General features: G+C 36.2%; 1 protein-coding gene across 1 annotated transcript in view; it reads right to left on the bottom strand.

Moving 5' to 3' along the window:
• Positions 1–16,057, bottom strand: part of ZRANB3 (zinc finger RANBP2-type containing 3) — a 210,225-nt gene that overhangs the window by 172,845 nt on the left and 21,323 nt on the right. The window contains exon 2 of the mRNA XM_043997541.1: positions 9,049–9,216. The gene's annotated coding sequence lies outside the window, so the exon portion shown is untranslated. The remainder of the gene's footprint in view (positions 1–9,048; positions 9,217–16,057) is intronic.

Raw genomic sequence — 16,057 nt, 5'->3', positions numbered from 1 at the left:
TAACAACAACACTTCTGGCTTTTGCCAAATGACCAGTCTATTTTTTCTTCTCTGCATACAACTCCCTGTTAAGATCCTTTACTATTGTCCCTTAGAATTTCTCAATGGTTATTTTTGTCATATAAATTAAATATGATTCGCAAAGAATAAACTGAAATTTAAAGATTGTAAATGAAATATAAATCAACTCTGAAATTTCATCTCACGCCCAGGGAATTAGGAGAGGGGACAAAAACACATAAAGTTGAAAGAGCTGTGTAAAGATGTGGACACCTCTTTTAAAAAAAATATAGCAACCACAATATGCCAGGTAATATGCTAAGTGCTTTAGAATTATTATTTCATTTGATCCTAACTTTAGGAGGTAGGTGCTTTTATTATCATCACCATTTTACAAATTTATTTATTTATTTAATTGACTTGTCCAGGGTCACACAGCTACTAAGTATCTGAGGTGGGATATGAATTCAGGTCTTTCTGACTGCAGGCATTGCATTCTCTCCATTGTGCCTCTGATACTCTGCTCTAAGACTATGGAAAGCAATATGGAATTATGCTACAAAAGTGATTTAAATGTCAAGTGCTTTCATAACCTGCACCTAAACTTGTTTAGTCTTCTTACAGTTTATACCCCACCCCCACCCCCATCAAATACTTTTTAGCGCCCTGTCTATTCTGAGAAATAGACATTCCATTTCTTGGTTCCATGCATTTTGTCTGGCTGTACATCATACCTGGAATGCTCTCTCTCTCCTCATCTCTATTCCCTATTGCTCATAATTCTTGTGCCTTTACCCTGCTGATTATTTCCTACTTATCCTGTATATATTTTGTTTGTAAAATATTTGTTTGTATGTTGTCTTCCCCACTAGACTATAAGCTCCTTGAGGGTAGGAACTGTCTTTTTTTTTTTTGTATTCCTAGTGCTTAGCATAATGCCTGGCATGATGCATTAAGTAGGCACTTAATAAATTCTTGTTGACAGAATCCCTTTCCACACCCTTTGAACCAAGAGATCCCATTGTTAGCCATATTCCCCAAAGAGGGAAAAGACAGAAGGTTGCACATAAGACAAAAATGTTAATAGCAGCATTTTTTGTTGTAGCAAAGAACTGGAAATAAAGTAGGTGCCTATTAAATAGGGATCAGCCAAATGAAATGTGGCATATGAAAGAAAATAAATATTACTGTGCTATAAAATGAAGAATTCAGAGGAACATGAAAGACATGTATGAACTGATACAGAATGAAATCAAAAGAACTAGGAAAACAATAGAAACAATGACCCCAACACAAAATGAAGGAACAAAAATAAACCAAAATTAAATGCCACAATTAATGGCAATTACCAAACTTGGCCAAGGAGAAGGGGTAAGAAAATGACTTCTGATTCTTCTTTACAGAGGTGCACAAGAGGAATCTAGCTACTATAAGATAATCTTTATCTATATTTTGTTATATGAGGGAATAATAACAACAATTATTATACTTAACATTTACATGTTACTATGTGATAGGTACTGCATTAAGTAAATTACAATTAATATCTCATTTGATTCTCACAAAAACGTGGAGGGTAGGTGGTATTTTATAGAAAAGGAAACAGAGGCTAAGTAATGTACAGATCATGTCTGAGGTCAAATTTTAATTCAGGTCTTCCAAGACTCCAAGCCCCGTGCTTTAACTACTATACCACCTAGCTGCTCCAATTTTGGGAAACTAATTGTCTAGTGATAACAAGCTTAAGAAATCTAAAAATGTAATTTCTAATAAAAACCAGTGCACAGTAAAAGTATTATGACAGTCCATTTCCATGAAGTTTATTATAGAGTGGACTTTCACATCATTCTACCAAAGTGAATCATTGTTTTGAGAAATTCATTTAGTATTCTTCTGTTAAGAAATTATGCAGTGAAGACATATATTTCCTTAAATGAATTATATGATTTTTAAAAATTTCACAAAACCTTAAGAATTGGAAAAGCTACCTTAACTTACTCTTTGGCAAGTCCTTCTCTCTTTTCAGTTTAAGAAATTCTTAAATTGGCATTTAGGGCAATTAAGACAAACGTTATGATTTATACATAAAGGGTGATACCATAAGCAAATTAAGAAAGCATGGAGGGGCAGCTAGGTGGCAGGGAATAAAGCACTAACCCTGGATTCAGGACTACCTGAGTTCAAATCCAGCCTCAGACACTTGACACTTACTAGCTGTGTGACCCTGGGCAAGTCACCCAATCCTCATATTGCCCTGCCCCTCCCCCCTGCCAAAAAAAAAAAAGCATGGAATCTATTTGTCAGATTTGTGGACAGAGGAAGAATTTAGGACAAAAGAAAATATAGAGAGCAAAACAAAATGTAAAATAGATAATTTTGATTGTATAAAATTTAAGTTTTTGCATAAACAAAACTAATGTAACCAAGATTATAAGGGAAGCAGAAAACCGAGAATTTTTGAAACAAGTATCTCTGATAAAGGCCTCATTTCCCAAATATATAGAAAATTGAGTCAAATTAATAAAAATACAAGACATTTCCCAATTAAGAAATGGTCAAAGGATATGAACAGGTAGTTTTTAGACAAAGAAATCAAAGCTATCTATAATCATATGAAAAAATGCTCTAGGTCACTACTGATCAGAGAAATGCAAATTAAAACAACTCTGAGGTATCACCTCTTACCTATCAAAGTGGAAAACATAACAAAAAAGGAAAATATTGGATGTTGGAGGGGATGTGGGGAAACTGGGAAGCTAATGCACTCTTGGTAGAGCTGTGAAGTCATCCAACCATTCTGGAGAACAATTTGGAACTATGCCCAAAGGGCTATAAAACTGCACATACCTTTTGATCCAACAATACTACTGGCTAGGTTTATATCCAAAGACATTCCCAAAAAGAGAAAAAGACCTATTTGTACAAAAATATTAATAGCAGCTCTTTTTTGTGGTGGCTAAGAATTGGAAATCAAAGGAATGCCCATCAACTGGGGAATGACTAAACAAGCTGTGGTATATGATGGTGGTAGAATATTATTGTGCTATAAGAAATGACAGGGGCAGCTAGGTGGCGCAGTGAATAAAGCACCGGCCCTGGAGTCAGGAGTACCTGAGTTCAAATCCAACCTCCGACACTTAACACTTACCAGCTGTGTGACCCTGGGCAAGTCACTTAACCCCAATTGCCTCACTTAAAAAAAAAAAAAGAAATGACAAACAGGATGATTTCTGAAAGGCCTGGAAAGATTTACATGAACTGATGCATAGTGAAGAGAGCAGAACCAAGAGAATGTGCACAGAGACAGCAATATTGATTGATGAAGAACTGAGTGACTTAACCATTCTCAGCAATACAATCTCAGAGGACTAATGATGAAGCATACTATCCACCTTCAAAGAAAGAACTGATATGGTTTGAACACAAACTAAAGCATGCTATTTTTCACTTTCTTTCATGTTTTCTTTTATTCAAGTTTTCTTTACAAAATGACTAACATGGTAATCTTTTACATAATTACACATGTATACCCACATCTGGTTGCTTATAGCTTCAGGAAGGGGGAGGGGATGGAGGAATAATTTTTTTTTTTACTGAGGCAATTGGGGTTAAGTGACTTGCCCAGGGTCACATAGCTAGTAAGTGTTAAATGTCTGAGGCAGGATTTGAACTCAGGTACTCCTGACTCCAGGGCTGGTGCTCTATCCACTGTGCCACCTACCTGCCCCAGGAGGAATAAAATTTGGAACTCAAAACTATAAATAAAAATATGTATTATTAAGAAAAAAAGACAAATGCTATCAGTTTTTCCATGGAATATGTGTATATAAATAAAAATATGTATGTACACATACATATAGGTACACATATAAACACGCACATGAATACACACCTATTTCTTTTGTCAGGATCCCCATGCCAAAACTACCCCTTTCTTTTTCCTCTTCTCTTTTTACTATGAGGAGACACCTTGTTTTCCAGAGCTAAGGCCCAGCAAGCAAGCTATGCCCTTAGCTCGGCATAAAAACAATCCTTTTCACTCACTTTCTGGATAAACTCAGCCACAGCAAAATCCCAGATTTGTTTCACACCAGCACCAGGTGATCTCTGAGCTCAGACAAGCACCTGAAATACCTATGTTATTGGGTCACGAAGTCCTGCTCTGAATCAAACTTTTCTTATTTTTGCTGTTACCCCTCACTGTCAGGGTTACAGCTCACTATGTGGCCACAAATATATGTATTGAGATTTGTCCACGCTAAAATGGGTCTCCTTGGTATCAGAGGTGACCCCGGCACATGTGTCTAGTTTCCCTTATCCAACAGAATAAACAAAGCTTTTGGTTTATGACCACTGTCAGCTCTTTGGTCTCATTTTGTTTTTATTTCAAAGTTAACTGTGGTTATAGTAATCTGTGTGAGCTCTTTGATATCTTCAGAGTTAACTTGTTGCATAACTTCTATGACTATCTGGTCATTTGTTTCCAGAGTTGACACTTTCCAAAGGTTCAAAATCTACCAAAACACAAAAGTCATGTGTGACCTCTTGGGAGATTTTCATTATAATACATACCTAAACACTAGAGAAAATAGCAAACCTGAACCTATCTGAAAAGGATTAATTATCACTAATAATATCCTGGAATGTTTCCCCTCCTCACTTCTACCTCTTGGCTTCCCTGACTTTCTTATACCTTGCAAGAAAAAAATTATACAGAAATTATAAAAGGATGTAAAATAGGACAACAAATATCAGATAACTACAAGGAAATATCTTAAGACCCACAATAATGTGCTATAGTAGGGGCAGAACTAATTAGATAACTGGATTACATCTTGTAGCCTTCTGTTTCCTAAGTTAATTAAACCTCAGGGGTGCTTCCTCTAGGGGAACAGAGAAGGGAACAGAGAGCCTAGGGGCCAGAGACATATAAGAGACACTTAGAGTTGAGTGTGAAGGTGAAATAAGGTAGGTAGGAACTAATTGGATAATTGGATTTCTGCTTGAAGATCTACTTCAGTTTGTACCAAGGAATAACAGGATTATGATAACTACCATTTAAAGGCACCTAAGTAAATTAAGTCATCTCATCACCATAGAAGCCCTAGATAAATCAGTCCCACTCAGAGGCCTATAGAAATAAGGACTGACACAACAATTACCTATGAGAGTTATGAAAAAGACAAAAGACTGTTATCTTCCTTGAAGGAAGTATGGTAGACAAGAAGAATTTTGTAGTGAACTCCAAAGACTGGGCTAAGTTTGTGTTTCTGCTAGTAGCTAAAAATACCCATGTAGGCACAAAGTGCAAGGCCTACCTCCTACAGTAGGAAACTAACGGGATAGAGACACATATTTTTACCTATTTCCAATTATCAAGGAGAATGAAGTGGAAGTAAAATGACAGGAGGAGTTCTAACAAGTACCATAAGGCTATAGTAGAGAATGCAGTACAGAAGTCCACTGAACATGTAGAGCTATGAAACAGGTATAGTGTTCTAGGTGGAGGGGAGAATGTGGACCATCCCAGAAGGAACCTGCTTCTTGTACTAAGAGCAACGATGATGTAGAGCCATAAATATCATGAGGTAAGGACTTATAAAGTAATAATCAGGGGAAGAAGAGACAACCAGGGATAGTTCATAATTTTCTGAGGGGTGCCAATGTTGCCTTGACTTTCAAACAAATGAAGGTGCTCAAGTCTGTAATCTAAGGTCCAGTAACTTAACCCTTCTACTCCCAGTATAAAAATAAGAAACTCTATTAAAAGAATGTTTGTAAATACTTAGAAAGGGAATCAGTGAGATGATCACAAAAAGAATCAGCACACTTTCTTCAAGGACTCCTTGCTAGCCTAACATTTTATTTTTTGAAAGGATTATTAGACTGGAAGAAAAGTAGAGTGTTTCAGATAAACTATGCCAGAATTTCAATAAAATATTGAACACAATGTCTCATGCTATCCTGTAGACAAAATGGAGAGATAAGGCTACAGTTAGGAGGTTGAGACAATAATAGGTTACTGACAATCTGAAGGTTATCTATAGTGGAGACCATGGGAATCTGTCCTGGACCCAGTGATATCCAACCTTCTTACCAGTTACTGGGATGAAGTTAGTGTGAGGAAATAATTATTCATAATGAATTCCTTGGGGGAACCCAAAGACCAGTTTCTGTCCTTTCTCCCACCCCACCCCCCTACACTCCAGAAAGTCCAGTTCTGGACAAACTTCAGCAAATCTCGTCTGGGTTAAACCCAAGGGAACAAAAGAAATGGACACTGATTCTTTTTTTTTTTAGCTAAGTGAAGAACGACACCAAGACACTGGAATTTGCCCTTCTTTTGCATACTTTCTTGAGTTCATTTTAAATTTAGACCACCCTCAAATCATGTCAATTGATGGAACTGAATGATACTAACCAATTAGCTTAGATCAATTAGGCTCTATCTAAAGAGGATAAAACCCTTGGCCACACCAGGGTTGCCCTCTTAGCCCTCTCTTTACCCACTCCCTTGGGTTGGAATGCTTTCTCTTGGTGCGTGTTCTTCCTCTTAGGACTATGTAGTTATGAAGGCCTGAGATGATGAGAAGTTAGGGAGAAACATGGTCAATATTTTACTGATATATAATATTCATGAATAATAAATGCTTACTACCAAAACTGGTATAATAGCCATTAATATGTAAATAGCAATCAATTAATTTATAAAGTACAGTAGTAGCAAATAATTTTAAAAACACATTAGGTAAAGCATGTTTGTCAGTTTTGCAGATGACAAAATCTTGGAGAGAAAGCTAACATCTTGGATAATAGGAGCTGAAAAAAATCTGGAAGGGTTGTAGCAATGGATTGAGTGTTAGAAAGATTAAATTTAATAGGGATAAAAGTAAAAATCTACCTGTCTGTTAAAAAAAATCAACTTCACAAGTAAAGGACAGGGAATAAAAATAGAAAGGAAGATTTAGTTCACTCTGAGTTGTATATGAGACAACATTGTGTCCTGACAGCAAAAAAAGCTAACACTGTCCTATGTGGTAATGAAAGGATATGAGCTCAAAAGAAAAGAGGAATTAGTTTCCTTAGGTCAGAACACGGCTGGGAAACTGGTTTTTGCAGCTGTATTTGAGAATGAACATAGACAAGGCAGTGTACTCCACAAGGGGGTGATAAAGAGCCAGCAAGGGTTCATTAAGGACTGGTCCTGCCAGACTTTTTTTTTCCCATTTTGAAAGAATTAAACCAGTGGATGAAAACACTATAGACATAGTTTACCTAGATTTAAAACTTTTCTTTGATAAATTACCTCATACTATTTTTGTGAAGATGGAGGGATATGCATTAGATAGTAATACAATGAGATGGATTTAGAATTGCTTGGATGACCAAACTCAAAAAGTTTAATAGTTCTGTGTCAATGTGACTGACAGGAGGTATCCTGTGGAATATCCAGGGATCTGTTACTGACCCTGTGCTGATCCACATTTTTATCAATGACTTGACTAAAAGCATGAATAGCATGACCCTCAAGTGTGTTGATAATACAAATCAAGAAGGATCCTTAACACACTAAGATATGGAGTCAGGATCTAAAAAGACCCCAATAGGCTAGAACATGGTTGAATTGAATAAAATGAAATTCAAAAAGGATAAATGGGGGAGGCATTGTTAGATAGCAGTTGTCCTGAAAAAGATATGGAGACTCGGGGCAGCTAGGTGGTACAGTGGATAAAGCACTGGCCTTGGATTCAGGAGGACCTGAATTCAAATCCAGCCTCAGACACTTGACACTTACTAGCTGTATGACCTTGGGCAAGTCACTTAACCCTCATTGCTCCACAAAAATTAAAAATTAAAAAATTAATGAGATCTTGGACTACATTAAGAGAACCACAGCTTCCAAGAACTAGAACACTGTACTCTGTCGTGATCAAGCCTCATTTAACTGTGTTCATTTCTAGACTACCAAGTTAAAGGATATTGGGCAGTACTCAGAGAAGGGCAACTAGAATGGTAAAGGGCCCAGACGATATGCCAGTTTAGGAATTGAGCATGCTCAGCCTGCAAAAAGAAAAAAATTGGGAACAGGGGAGAATAGTTATCTTCAAGGAACTGAAGGGTTATGATGTCATGGAGGGATTATTTTTGTTCTTTATGGCTTCAGAGGAAAGAACCAGGAACAATGGGGTAGAAATTTCAAGGATGTAAAATTTAGCTTGATATCAAGAAAAATGTATTAACAGTTACAAGTAGCCAAAAATGAAATGGGCTGACTTGAGGATGGGAGGTTTCCCTCTCCCTAGAGGCCCACTTGTGGGGTATATAATACAGTTGAGATTCTTATTAAAAGACATTAAACTAGATGAACACTGAGGTTTCATCCAAATGTCTAATTCTATGATGCTATGAAGCTGTGGATGACCAGAATGATGAGATGACTGAAGAATATGCCATTCAAAGAGTGTCTAAAGGGGCTGATAATGTTTACTCTGAATAAGGAAATTAGAGAGACAAATGATCAGGTTTGACTTGGTTAGCCCTAAAGAGGAAAATGAGGAGAAACTGATGCAGGTGGCTGAAGAGTAGATTTAGATTAAATTTAAGGAAAAAACTGGAGCAGTCTAAAGTAGACTGGACTGCCTAATGGGAGAAATGGATTTTCCTAACAGGAGGTCGTCAAACACAGGCTGGATGAACACTTTTTAGAAATTTGTAGAAAGGATTTTTTATTAAACTAAAATGTCCACTGGTATCCCCTTAAATTATGTCATTCTGTCATTCTCGGAAATTATTTGCAAAACAAGGTGTCTGTATAATTCAGAGCAATATTTATTATAAATTTACATTAAAAATATTTTTGTCATAAAAGTATTATTTTCCAGTTACATGTAAAGATAGTCTTCAACATTTGTTTTCATAAGATTTATAGTTCCAAATTTTTCTCCCTCCCTCCCTTCCCTCTCCCCTCCCAAAGACAGAAAGCAATCTGATATAGGTTACATATGTATAAGTTTACATTTTAAAGCTATCAAGGCTGAATTTTTTTACCTGCCATCTCTTTTCAATGCAAAGGTAATACCATCCTTCTGGAAAGGAAGTAGTCTTGCTCTTAATTTTTCTGGTAAAAATAACAGCTGATCTTCAAACACACTTTTCAAACAAGAATTTTTAGGCATAAGAGATTCTTGAGTACTAGATATGTTGTTCATGTTGAGCCTAAAAATAAAATTTCAAATTGTGATAAGAATTAGGCATATTGGAAAATAAAATATAGTCATGATGATAACAAATAATTTCTATTAACATAGGGTTTATTACTATCACAAAACCTCATTCAAACCTTCAAACACATAATTAAATGTCTAGGTTTTCTTTAATCACTAAAACCTGTTACAAAAACCCTTGCTACACTATATATTTGGTTATATTCTATTGAAACATATATGAATGAACAGTACTACATAGGGTTTTGAGGGTTACACAAATCACATTTTCATGCACATAAGAGGGACTTGATAAACATTTGGTAACTTAAACAGCATTGAGAACAAATTAATTAATAATTTTTTAATTAACAAACTAACATATTAGTTCAAAATTCAATGATCAGTTCACTATTAATTCAATTAAATAAATCACTAATAAAAGAAAAGCAAATTAAGACAACACCAAAATTTCACATGAAAATAATGTTGTGAGAAGACACATTAATATTCTGTTGGAAGGGCTATGAATTGGTCCAAACCTAGAAGGGATTATGAAAAAAGTCACTTAACCATAATTGGTAATACCCTTTGACTAGCAATATCAAAAGGCATATATATATACCCAGAAGTCAAAGACAGATGAAAAAATATCATATATACAAAAAGATTACTAGCAACAATTTTTTTTGTAATAGAAAAATTATCGGACAGAAGGGAGTCCACCAAATGGGGAACAGTTACACAAACTATGGTATATGTTTGCAATATACTAGCAATGTGGTATTACAATGACAAATATGAAGAATTCAGAGAAATGTAGGAAGAATAGTATGAACTAATGAAGAGCAAAGTAAACAGAATGGCAATAAAGTGCATGAAAACCACTCTGAGACTTCAGAACTCTGATTAATGCAGTGACCAATGCATGTCTCTCACATGCATTTACCTTTTAGCAAAGTGGTAGTGGACTACAGATACAGAATAAGATGTATATTTTCAGATCTGCTCAATGTGTTGATATGTATATATTATGAATATATTTGTTTTCAAGGATTTTATGGGAGATGTCCCTGTAAAGTGATGGTGACATTATTAAAAAAAAGAGCATTAATAAAACTTAAAAAAAAAATAACCAATAGACACTTCCTCTTCCCTCTTCCGGTGACAGACCCACCAGAAATTTAAAATGGTTCAGCATCTGACATATCACCATAGGTTGTCCTACAATACAACTTCCAACAAAACTTGGCTGTCATGAACCCCAGGTAACAAAATTGTTTACCTTTATACTAAGAAAGTTGGAAAAGCACCAAAATCACCCTGTGGTGTATGCTTAGGAAGACTTCAAGGTGTTCGTGCAGTGAGACCTAAAGTTCTCATGAGGCTATCAAAGACCAAAAAGCATGTCAGCAGGGCTTATGATGGCTCCATGTGTGTTAAATGTGTCCATGACATGATCAAGCGTGTTTTCCTGATTGAGGAGCAGAAAATTGTTGTGAAGGTATTGAAGGCACAGGCACAAAGTCAAAAAAGTAAATAAAAAGGATATTTTTTTGAATAATAAAGAAAATTAAAACATGAAAAAACAATAGCTAGATTGTGAATGGCTTAAATATACCAAAATAAAAATATTTATTTTATTTTAATGCAATGGACATGCTTCAGGAACATTAAATTTGGCAGCTAGATGGAGGATGCATTAGAAAGGAAGGAGACTGGAATCAGAAAGAAAAATTATTGTCCTGGTAAGAAGTAAGAAGGACATGAACTTGTTAGAAATGATGTGGAGTTAAGATGTGGCAAGACTTGGCAACTGATTATAATTTAATAGGGAAAGAAAGAAGGAAGAGTGTGAAGTCAAAGATGACTCCAAGGTTGTAAACCTGGCTGAGTAGAAAAACAGAAGTATCCTTGATACAAATTGGAAAGTTCAGAAGAGAAGTGGGTTATGGGCAAAGTCTGGTTTTGGATGTGTTGAGTTTGAGATGTCTATAGGATGGAGGAGGTAGGGTATCCCCTGCATAGGGATAATAATTAAACCAGTAAGTGCCAGTGAGGTCACCAAATGAGAGGCTATAGAAAGAAAAAAGGGGCCAAAAAGCAGGACATGGGTGATGTTATGCAGAAGAGATTGAGGATCAGGTAGACAGGCGACTGGTAACTGAAGAGAATGGTTTCAGTGATCTACAAATATTTATTAAGCACCTAATATGTGCCATACATCCTGCTAAGTGATAGGAATTACAAAAAGAGGCAAAAGACAGTCCTTTCCCTAAAGGAGCTCACAATCCAATGGGCACTATTAAGAGGTACTGGGAAAGGCTTCCTATAGGGTAAAAAATGGGGTCTGAAGTCAGGGAAACCAGGAGGTGAAAATGAGAGTGTTCCAGAGAAAATGCCCAGAGCTTAGAGATGGAGAGTCACTGGACTGAAGAGTATGTGGCAAGGAATAAGGTGTAAGAAGTCTAGAAGGTTGAAGGAAGGGTAGGTTAGAAGAGACAAAGAATGCTCAATAGGATTTTGCATTTGATCATAGAAGCAATAGAGTCACTGGGATTTATTGAGTGGGGAGGGGGGGCAAAATAATCAAATCTGGAAAATCATGTTAGTGGCTGAATGGATAGATTGGAGTGGAGCTACCCACTGCAATAGTCTAGGCATGAGGTGATGAGGGCCTGCACTAGAGTAGTGGCAGTATCAAAGGAGAGAACAGGCCATATTCAAGAAACATTGCAAAAGTGAAATTGACAGGCATTGGCAACAGATTGCATATGGGAGGTAAGAGAGAGTGAGGAGTTGAGAATGACTCCTAAGCTTCAAGCCTAGGGAACTGAGAAGATGGAGACACCACTACAGCAACAGGGAAGGGGAGGAGGGACAGGATTTAAGGGGAAATGAGTTCTGTTTTGGACATGTTGAATTTAAGATGTCTACTTTACATCCTGTTCAAAATGTCTGAAAAGCAGTTGGAGATGAGAGCAGCAGAAAGAATAGGGGAGGAAAGGTAATCAGCATAGGGATGATAATTAATTTTATGGGAGCTGATGAGATCACAAAGTAAAGTAGTATAAAGGGAGAAGAGAAGGGGACCCAAGACAGAAACCAGAGTGACACCTATAAAGGACATGATCTGGATGACAATTCAGCAAAGGTGAATGAGGTCAGACAGGTAGGTGGAAGCCAAAAGAGAGAATAGTATCCAGAAAATGTAGAGAGAAGAGAGTACCAAGAAGAGGGTGATGAACAGTTTTAAAGGCTTGCAGAGAGGTCAAGGAAAACTAGGATTGAGAAGAAACCAATGGATTTGGTAACTAAGAGATCATTGGTAACTTTGCAGAGAGCAGTTTTGGTAGAATAAGGGAGAAGCCAGATTATAAAGGGTTAAGAAGGGAGAGGAGGCAAAAAGGGAGACATTTATTGTATACAGCCTTTTCAGAAGTTTAGGTATAAAGGAAAGAAGAGATATAGGATGACAGCAGGGATGGAAGGATCAAGTGAGGATTTTTTGAAGATAGGGGAACATGGGCATGTTTGCAGGCAACAAAGAAGGAGCCAATACACAGGGAAAGATTGAAAATAAGAGAAAGAGTGGGAATGACGAAGGAGACACTTTGCTGGAGGAAATGGGATAGAATGAAATCACTTAAGTAGAGGTAATTAGCCTTAATAAGATTTAAAGTCACCTCAACATGTAAGACAATAATAATGGAGGAGAAAATGGCAGAAGGCATCTGAGTGACAGATGAAGAAGAGGAAAAGAGGAAACTCATGGTGAATGGTCTCAATTGTAAGTATCTTAGCTAAGAGCATTGGGGGAGGAAAAGCCATGGGAGGTTTGAAGAGGGATGAAAAGTTCTAAAAGAAGCACTTCAGAGAGTGTGATAGTGAGTTGATACTGCAAGTATACAAGAACTATTCAGCAGCAATGAGGGCCCAGTAGAAGTTTTGTAACATCAATCTGTAGTGGACCCAGTCAGAAGGCTTGAGGCTTGGCAGAGCTTAATCTATGAAATTATAAGGGAGCTAGGAATTCAAGAGAGGACACTGTAGTAAAGTTGAATTGGTTCACCAAGAGGTCAAGATAGAGAAAAGAGGAAAGAGTGGCTACTGAAGGGGAGATAAGCTGGGAGAGAATTGAAGGGTCAAGGCATTGGAGGTCACATAGCAAAGAGTAGGGTTTGGTAAGGGAAGGCAAGAGGGAGTGGTGAAAAATCAACAGATTATCATTAGATAAGGAGACTTCACAATTCTTGAACATGGAGATGGTACATTTGTGATTGATGGCAAGATCAAAGGTATAACCATCTTTGGCTTATGTGAGGTGGAGAACTAGGTCATGGAAGGAGAATCAACATGTATGAGGTCTCCTATTATGAGGGTAGGAGTTGGAGTAGAGAGCAAAAGTGTGAGCCAGGTACCAAATTCATTGAGTAGAGTGATAGAGTTGGAAGTCAGACAAGAAGGAAATAAAAAGTGAGGAGATGAAGTAGAAGCAAAGACTTGACTTCTGTGAATTTGGCTATGAAAGCAAAGAGATTTCTCCAGCAAAAGCTTGAGAATACAGCATGGTCAAGTGAAGGTTTTTTTTTTTTTTTTAAAGGACTGTCTAGTCATTTAAAAACATTGCAGCAAGGAAGAAGCCAGAAAACATAAAGACGTGGGGCAGAGGAAGAGAGGGGAATAAAGGGGACTCGCCTGAAAGAGTTTAATTAACAGAAGTCTATTTAGTCTTCCTCTTACTCCCCTATTCCACTGGAGGGGAAAAAAAACCACAAAAATTTCTTTGTAACAAATATGCATAGACAAGCAAAACAGATTCTTTACATCGGCTAAATGCAAATATATATGAATATACACAGGTCTCCTTCTGCATTCTAAATTCATCATCTCTAATAATGTTTCATCTTTACTCATCTAAAATCAGGGGTGGTCATTGTACTGATCATGGTTTTTAGAACTTTCAAAGTTGTCTTTACATTGGTTTCTTTTGTTTTGTTTTGTTTATAAAACTAGTTCTGCTTATTTCACTCTGTATCAGTTTAAGTCTTTCTATATCTCTTTGATATAAGCTATTTCCTCATTTGGGCAGCTAGGTGGCCAAAGTGGATAGAGTGCTTGGCCTGAATTCAGGAAGATTCATCTTCCTAAGTTAAATCTGGTCTCAGACACTTACTAGCTGTGTGACTCTGGGCAAGTCACATAACCATCTGCCTCAGTTTCCTCATCTGTAAAATGAGCTAGAGAAGGAAATGGTTGCCAAGAAAATCCCGAATGGGGTCAACAAGGGTTAGGGTACAACTGAACATTTCCTAATTTGTTACAGCACAATAGTATTCCATGACATTCATAATGCCACAACTTAATCAGTCATTTTTCAATGGAGGGCTTTTCAAGTTTTTTTGCATCATAAAAGAAGCTGGTATAAATATTTTTGTATAGATGGGACTTTTTCCTATTTCTTTGATTTCTGGGATTCAAGATCTTAGCAGGGAAAAGGTCTGCCTCTTCTTCAGAGAGAGAGACAAAAAGAACTATGGGTTTGCTGGAGGCTTTTAAGGTACTGAACTGAAAAGAAAGAATTTATGCTGAATGGCCTCTATCTTTTCAGGGAAGTATAAAAACAAAGTCCTATGCAGAGGAGGATGCATGAGGAGATGGTATGGGATGGTTTGAAGAGAAAAGACAAGCTGCTATGGGGGATGCAATAGCAAGCCAAATGATACAAATCTACATCACACCTTATTCCAGAAAAGGTACACATAAACTAAATGTATTTAAATGAAATTATTCAATGTATGTGTATATATGCATTATATGAGCTTGTTTTTAAGGTGAAATCCTTGTGTAAAGCAAACTGTTATTCTCTAACACTTTAATTTATGTGTTTTGTAAGGTTGTGTTCCTGAATCTGATTTTCTTAAATTGGGACAAATCTGTATTTAAAGAATTATGCTATGCAAGATACTAATGTCTGATGTATATTCATTAAATTACTTCAGAATTATAGAGGTTTATTTTAAAATACTGAAATTAATTCTTTTTTTAATCAGATAAATTAACATCAACTCTAATTAACATAGCCTACATCATTTGATTTCCAGATAAAAATTTAGTTACCAAATGACAGAAGAAAAAGAAGGCAACAAAATCACTTTTAGATCACCTAACCCTTCATTTTCTGCAATAAAACTGATATTGCCTATAACTACATTAAAATGTTCAATGCATTATACGAAAAATATTACCTTAATTTGATTCTGTTGTGCTCTGTACTAATACTATGAACACTATAACGTTTGAATGTTTCAACAATTAAGTCTTCAAATAGCAGCTTTAAGTTATGTACCACTTTATGTACCCTGGCAGATAACTCAATCTAAAACAACTGGTTGCAAAATAATGTCATTAAAGCCAAATTTCCTTTTCTATCTAATAATAAAACTGTACAGAAACCTAAAAATGTATTTCTAGGTAATATATGGATAAATAGGTATAAAATACAAAATATATCTATAGAGTTACAGACTTTTACATATTATTCCCATTCATGAAAGGTGGGTCTCTTGAAACAAAAGAATCAAGCCAAACAATAGTTATCTCTCCTGAAGGTACATTTAATAACTTTTTAATTAACAGAACTCTATTTAATCTCCCTCTCACTTCCCACCCCACTGAAAAAAATTGAAAAGAAAAGCAGCTTGTAATAAATATGCATAGACGAGTAAAAATCACATTGTCTAAATACTAATACACACACACACATATATACATATACATACATATCTATATATCTAACTATACTCTAAATCTATTACCTCTGTCAGGAGGTCAATAATGTTTCATCATTAAGC

The sequence above is a fragment of the Dromiciops gliroides genome, chromosome 3, assembly GCF_019393635.1.
Source record: "Dromiciops gliroides isolate mDroGli1 chromosome 3, mDroGli1.pri, whole genome shotgun sequence".
In the NCBI taxonomy this organism is placed as follows: domain Eukaryota; kingdom Metazoa; phylum Chordata; class Mammalia; order Microbiotheria; family Microbiotheriidae; genus Dromiciops; species Dromiciops gliroides.
Note: the sequence above shows the minus strand (reverse complement) of the source record. Positions and strands in the feature narration are given on the sequence as shown.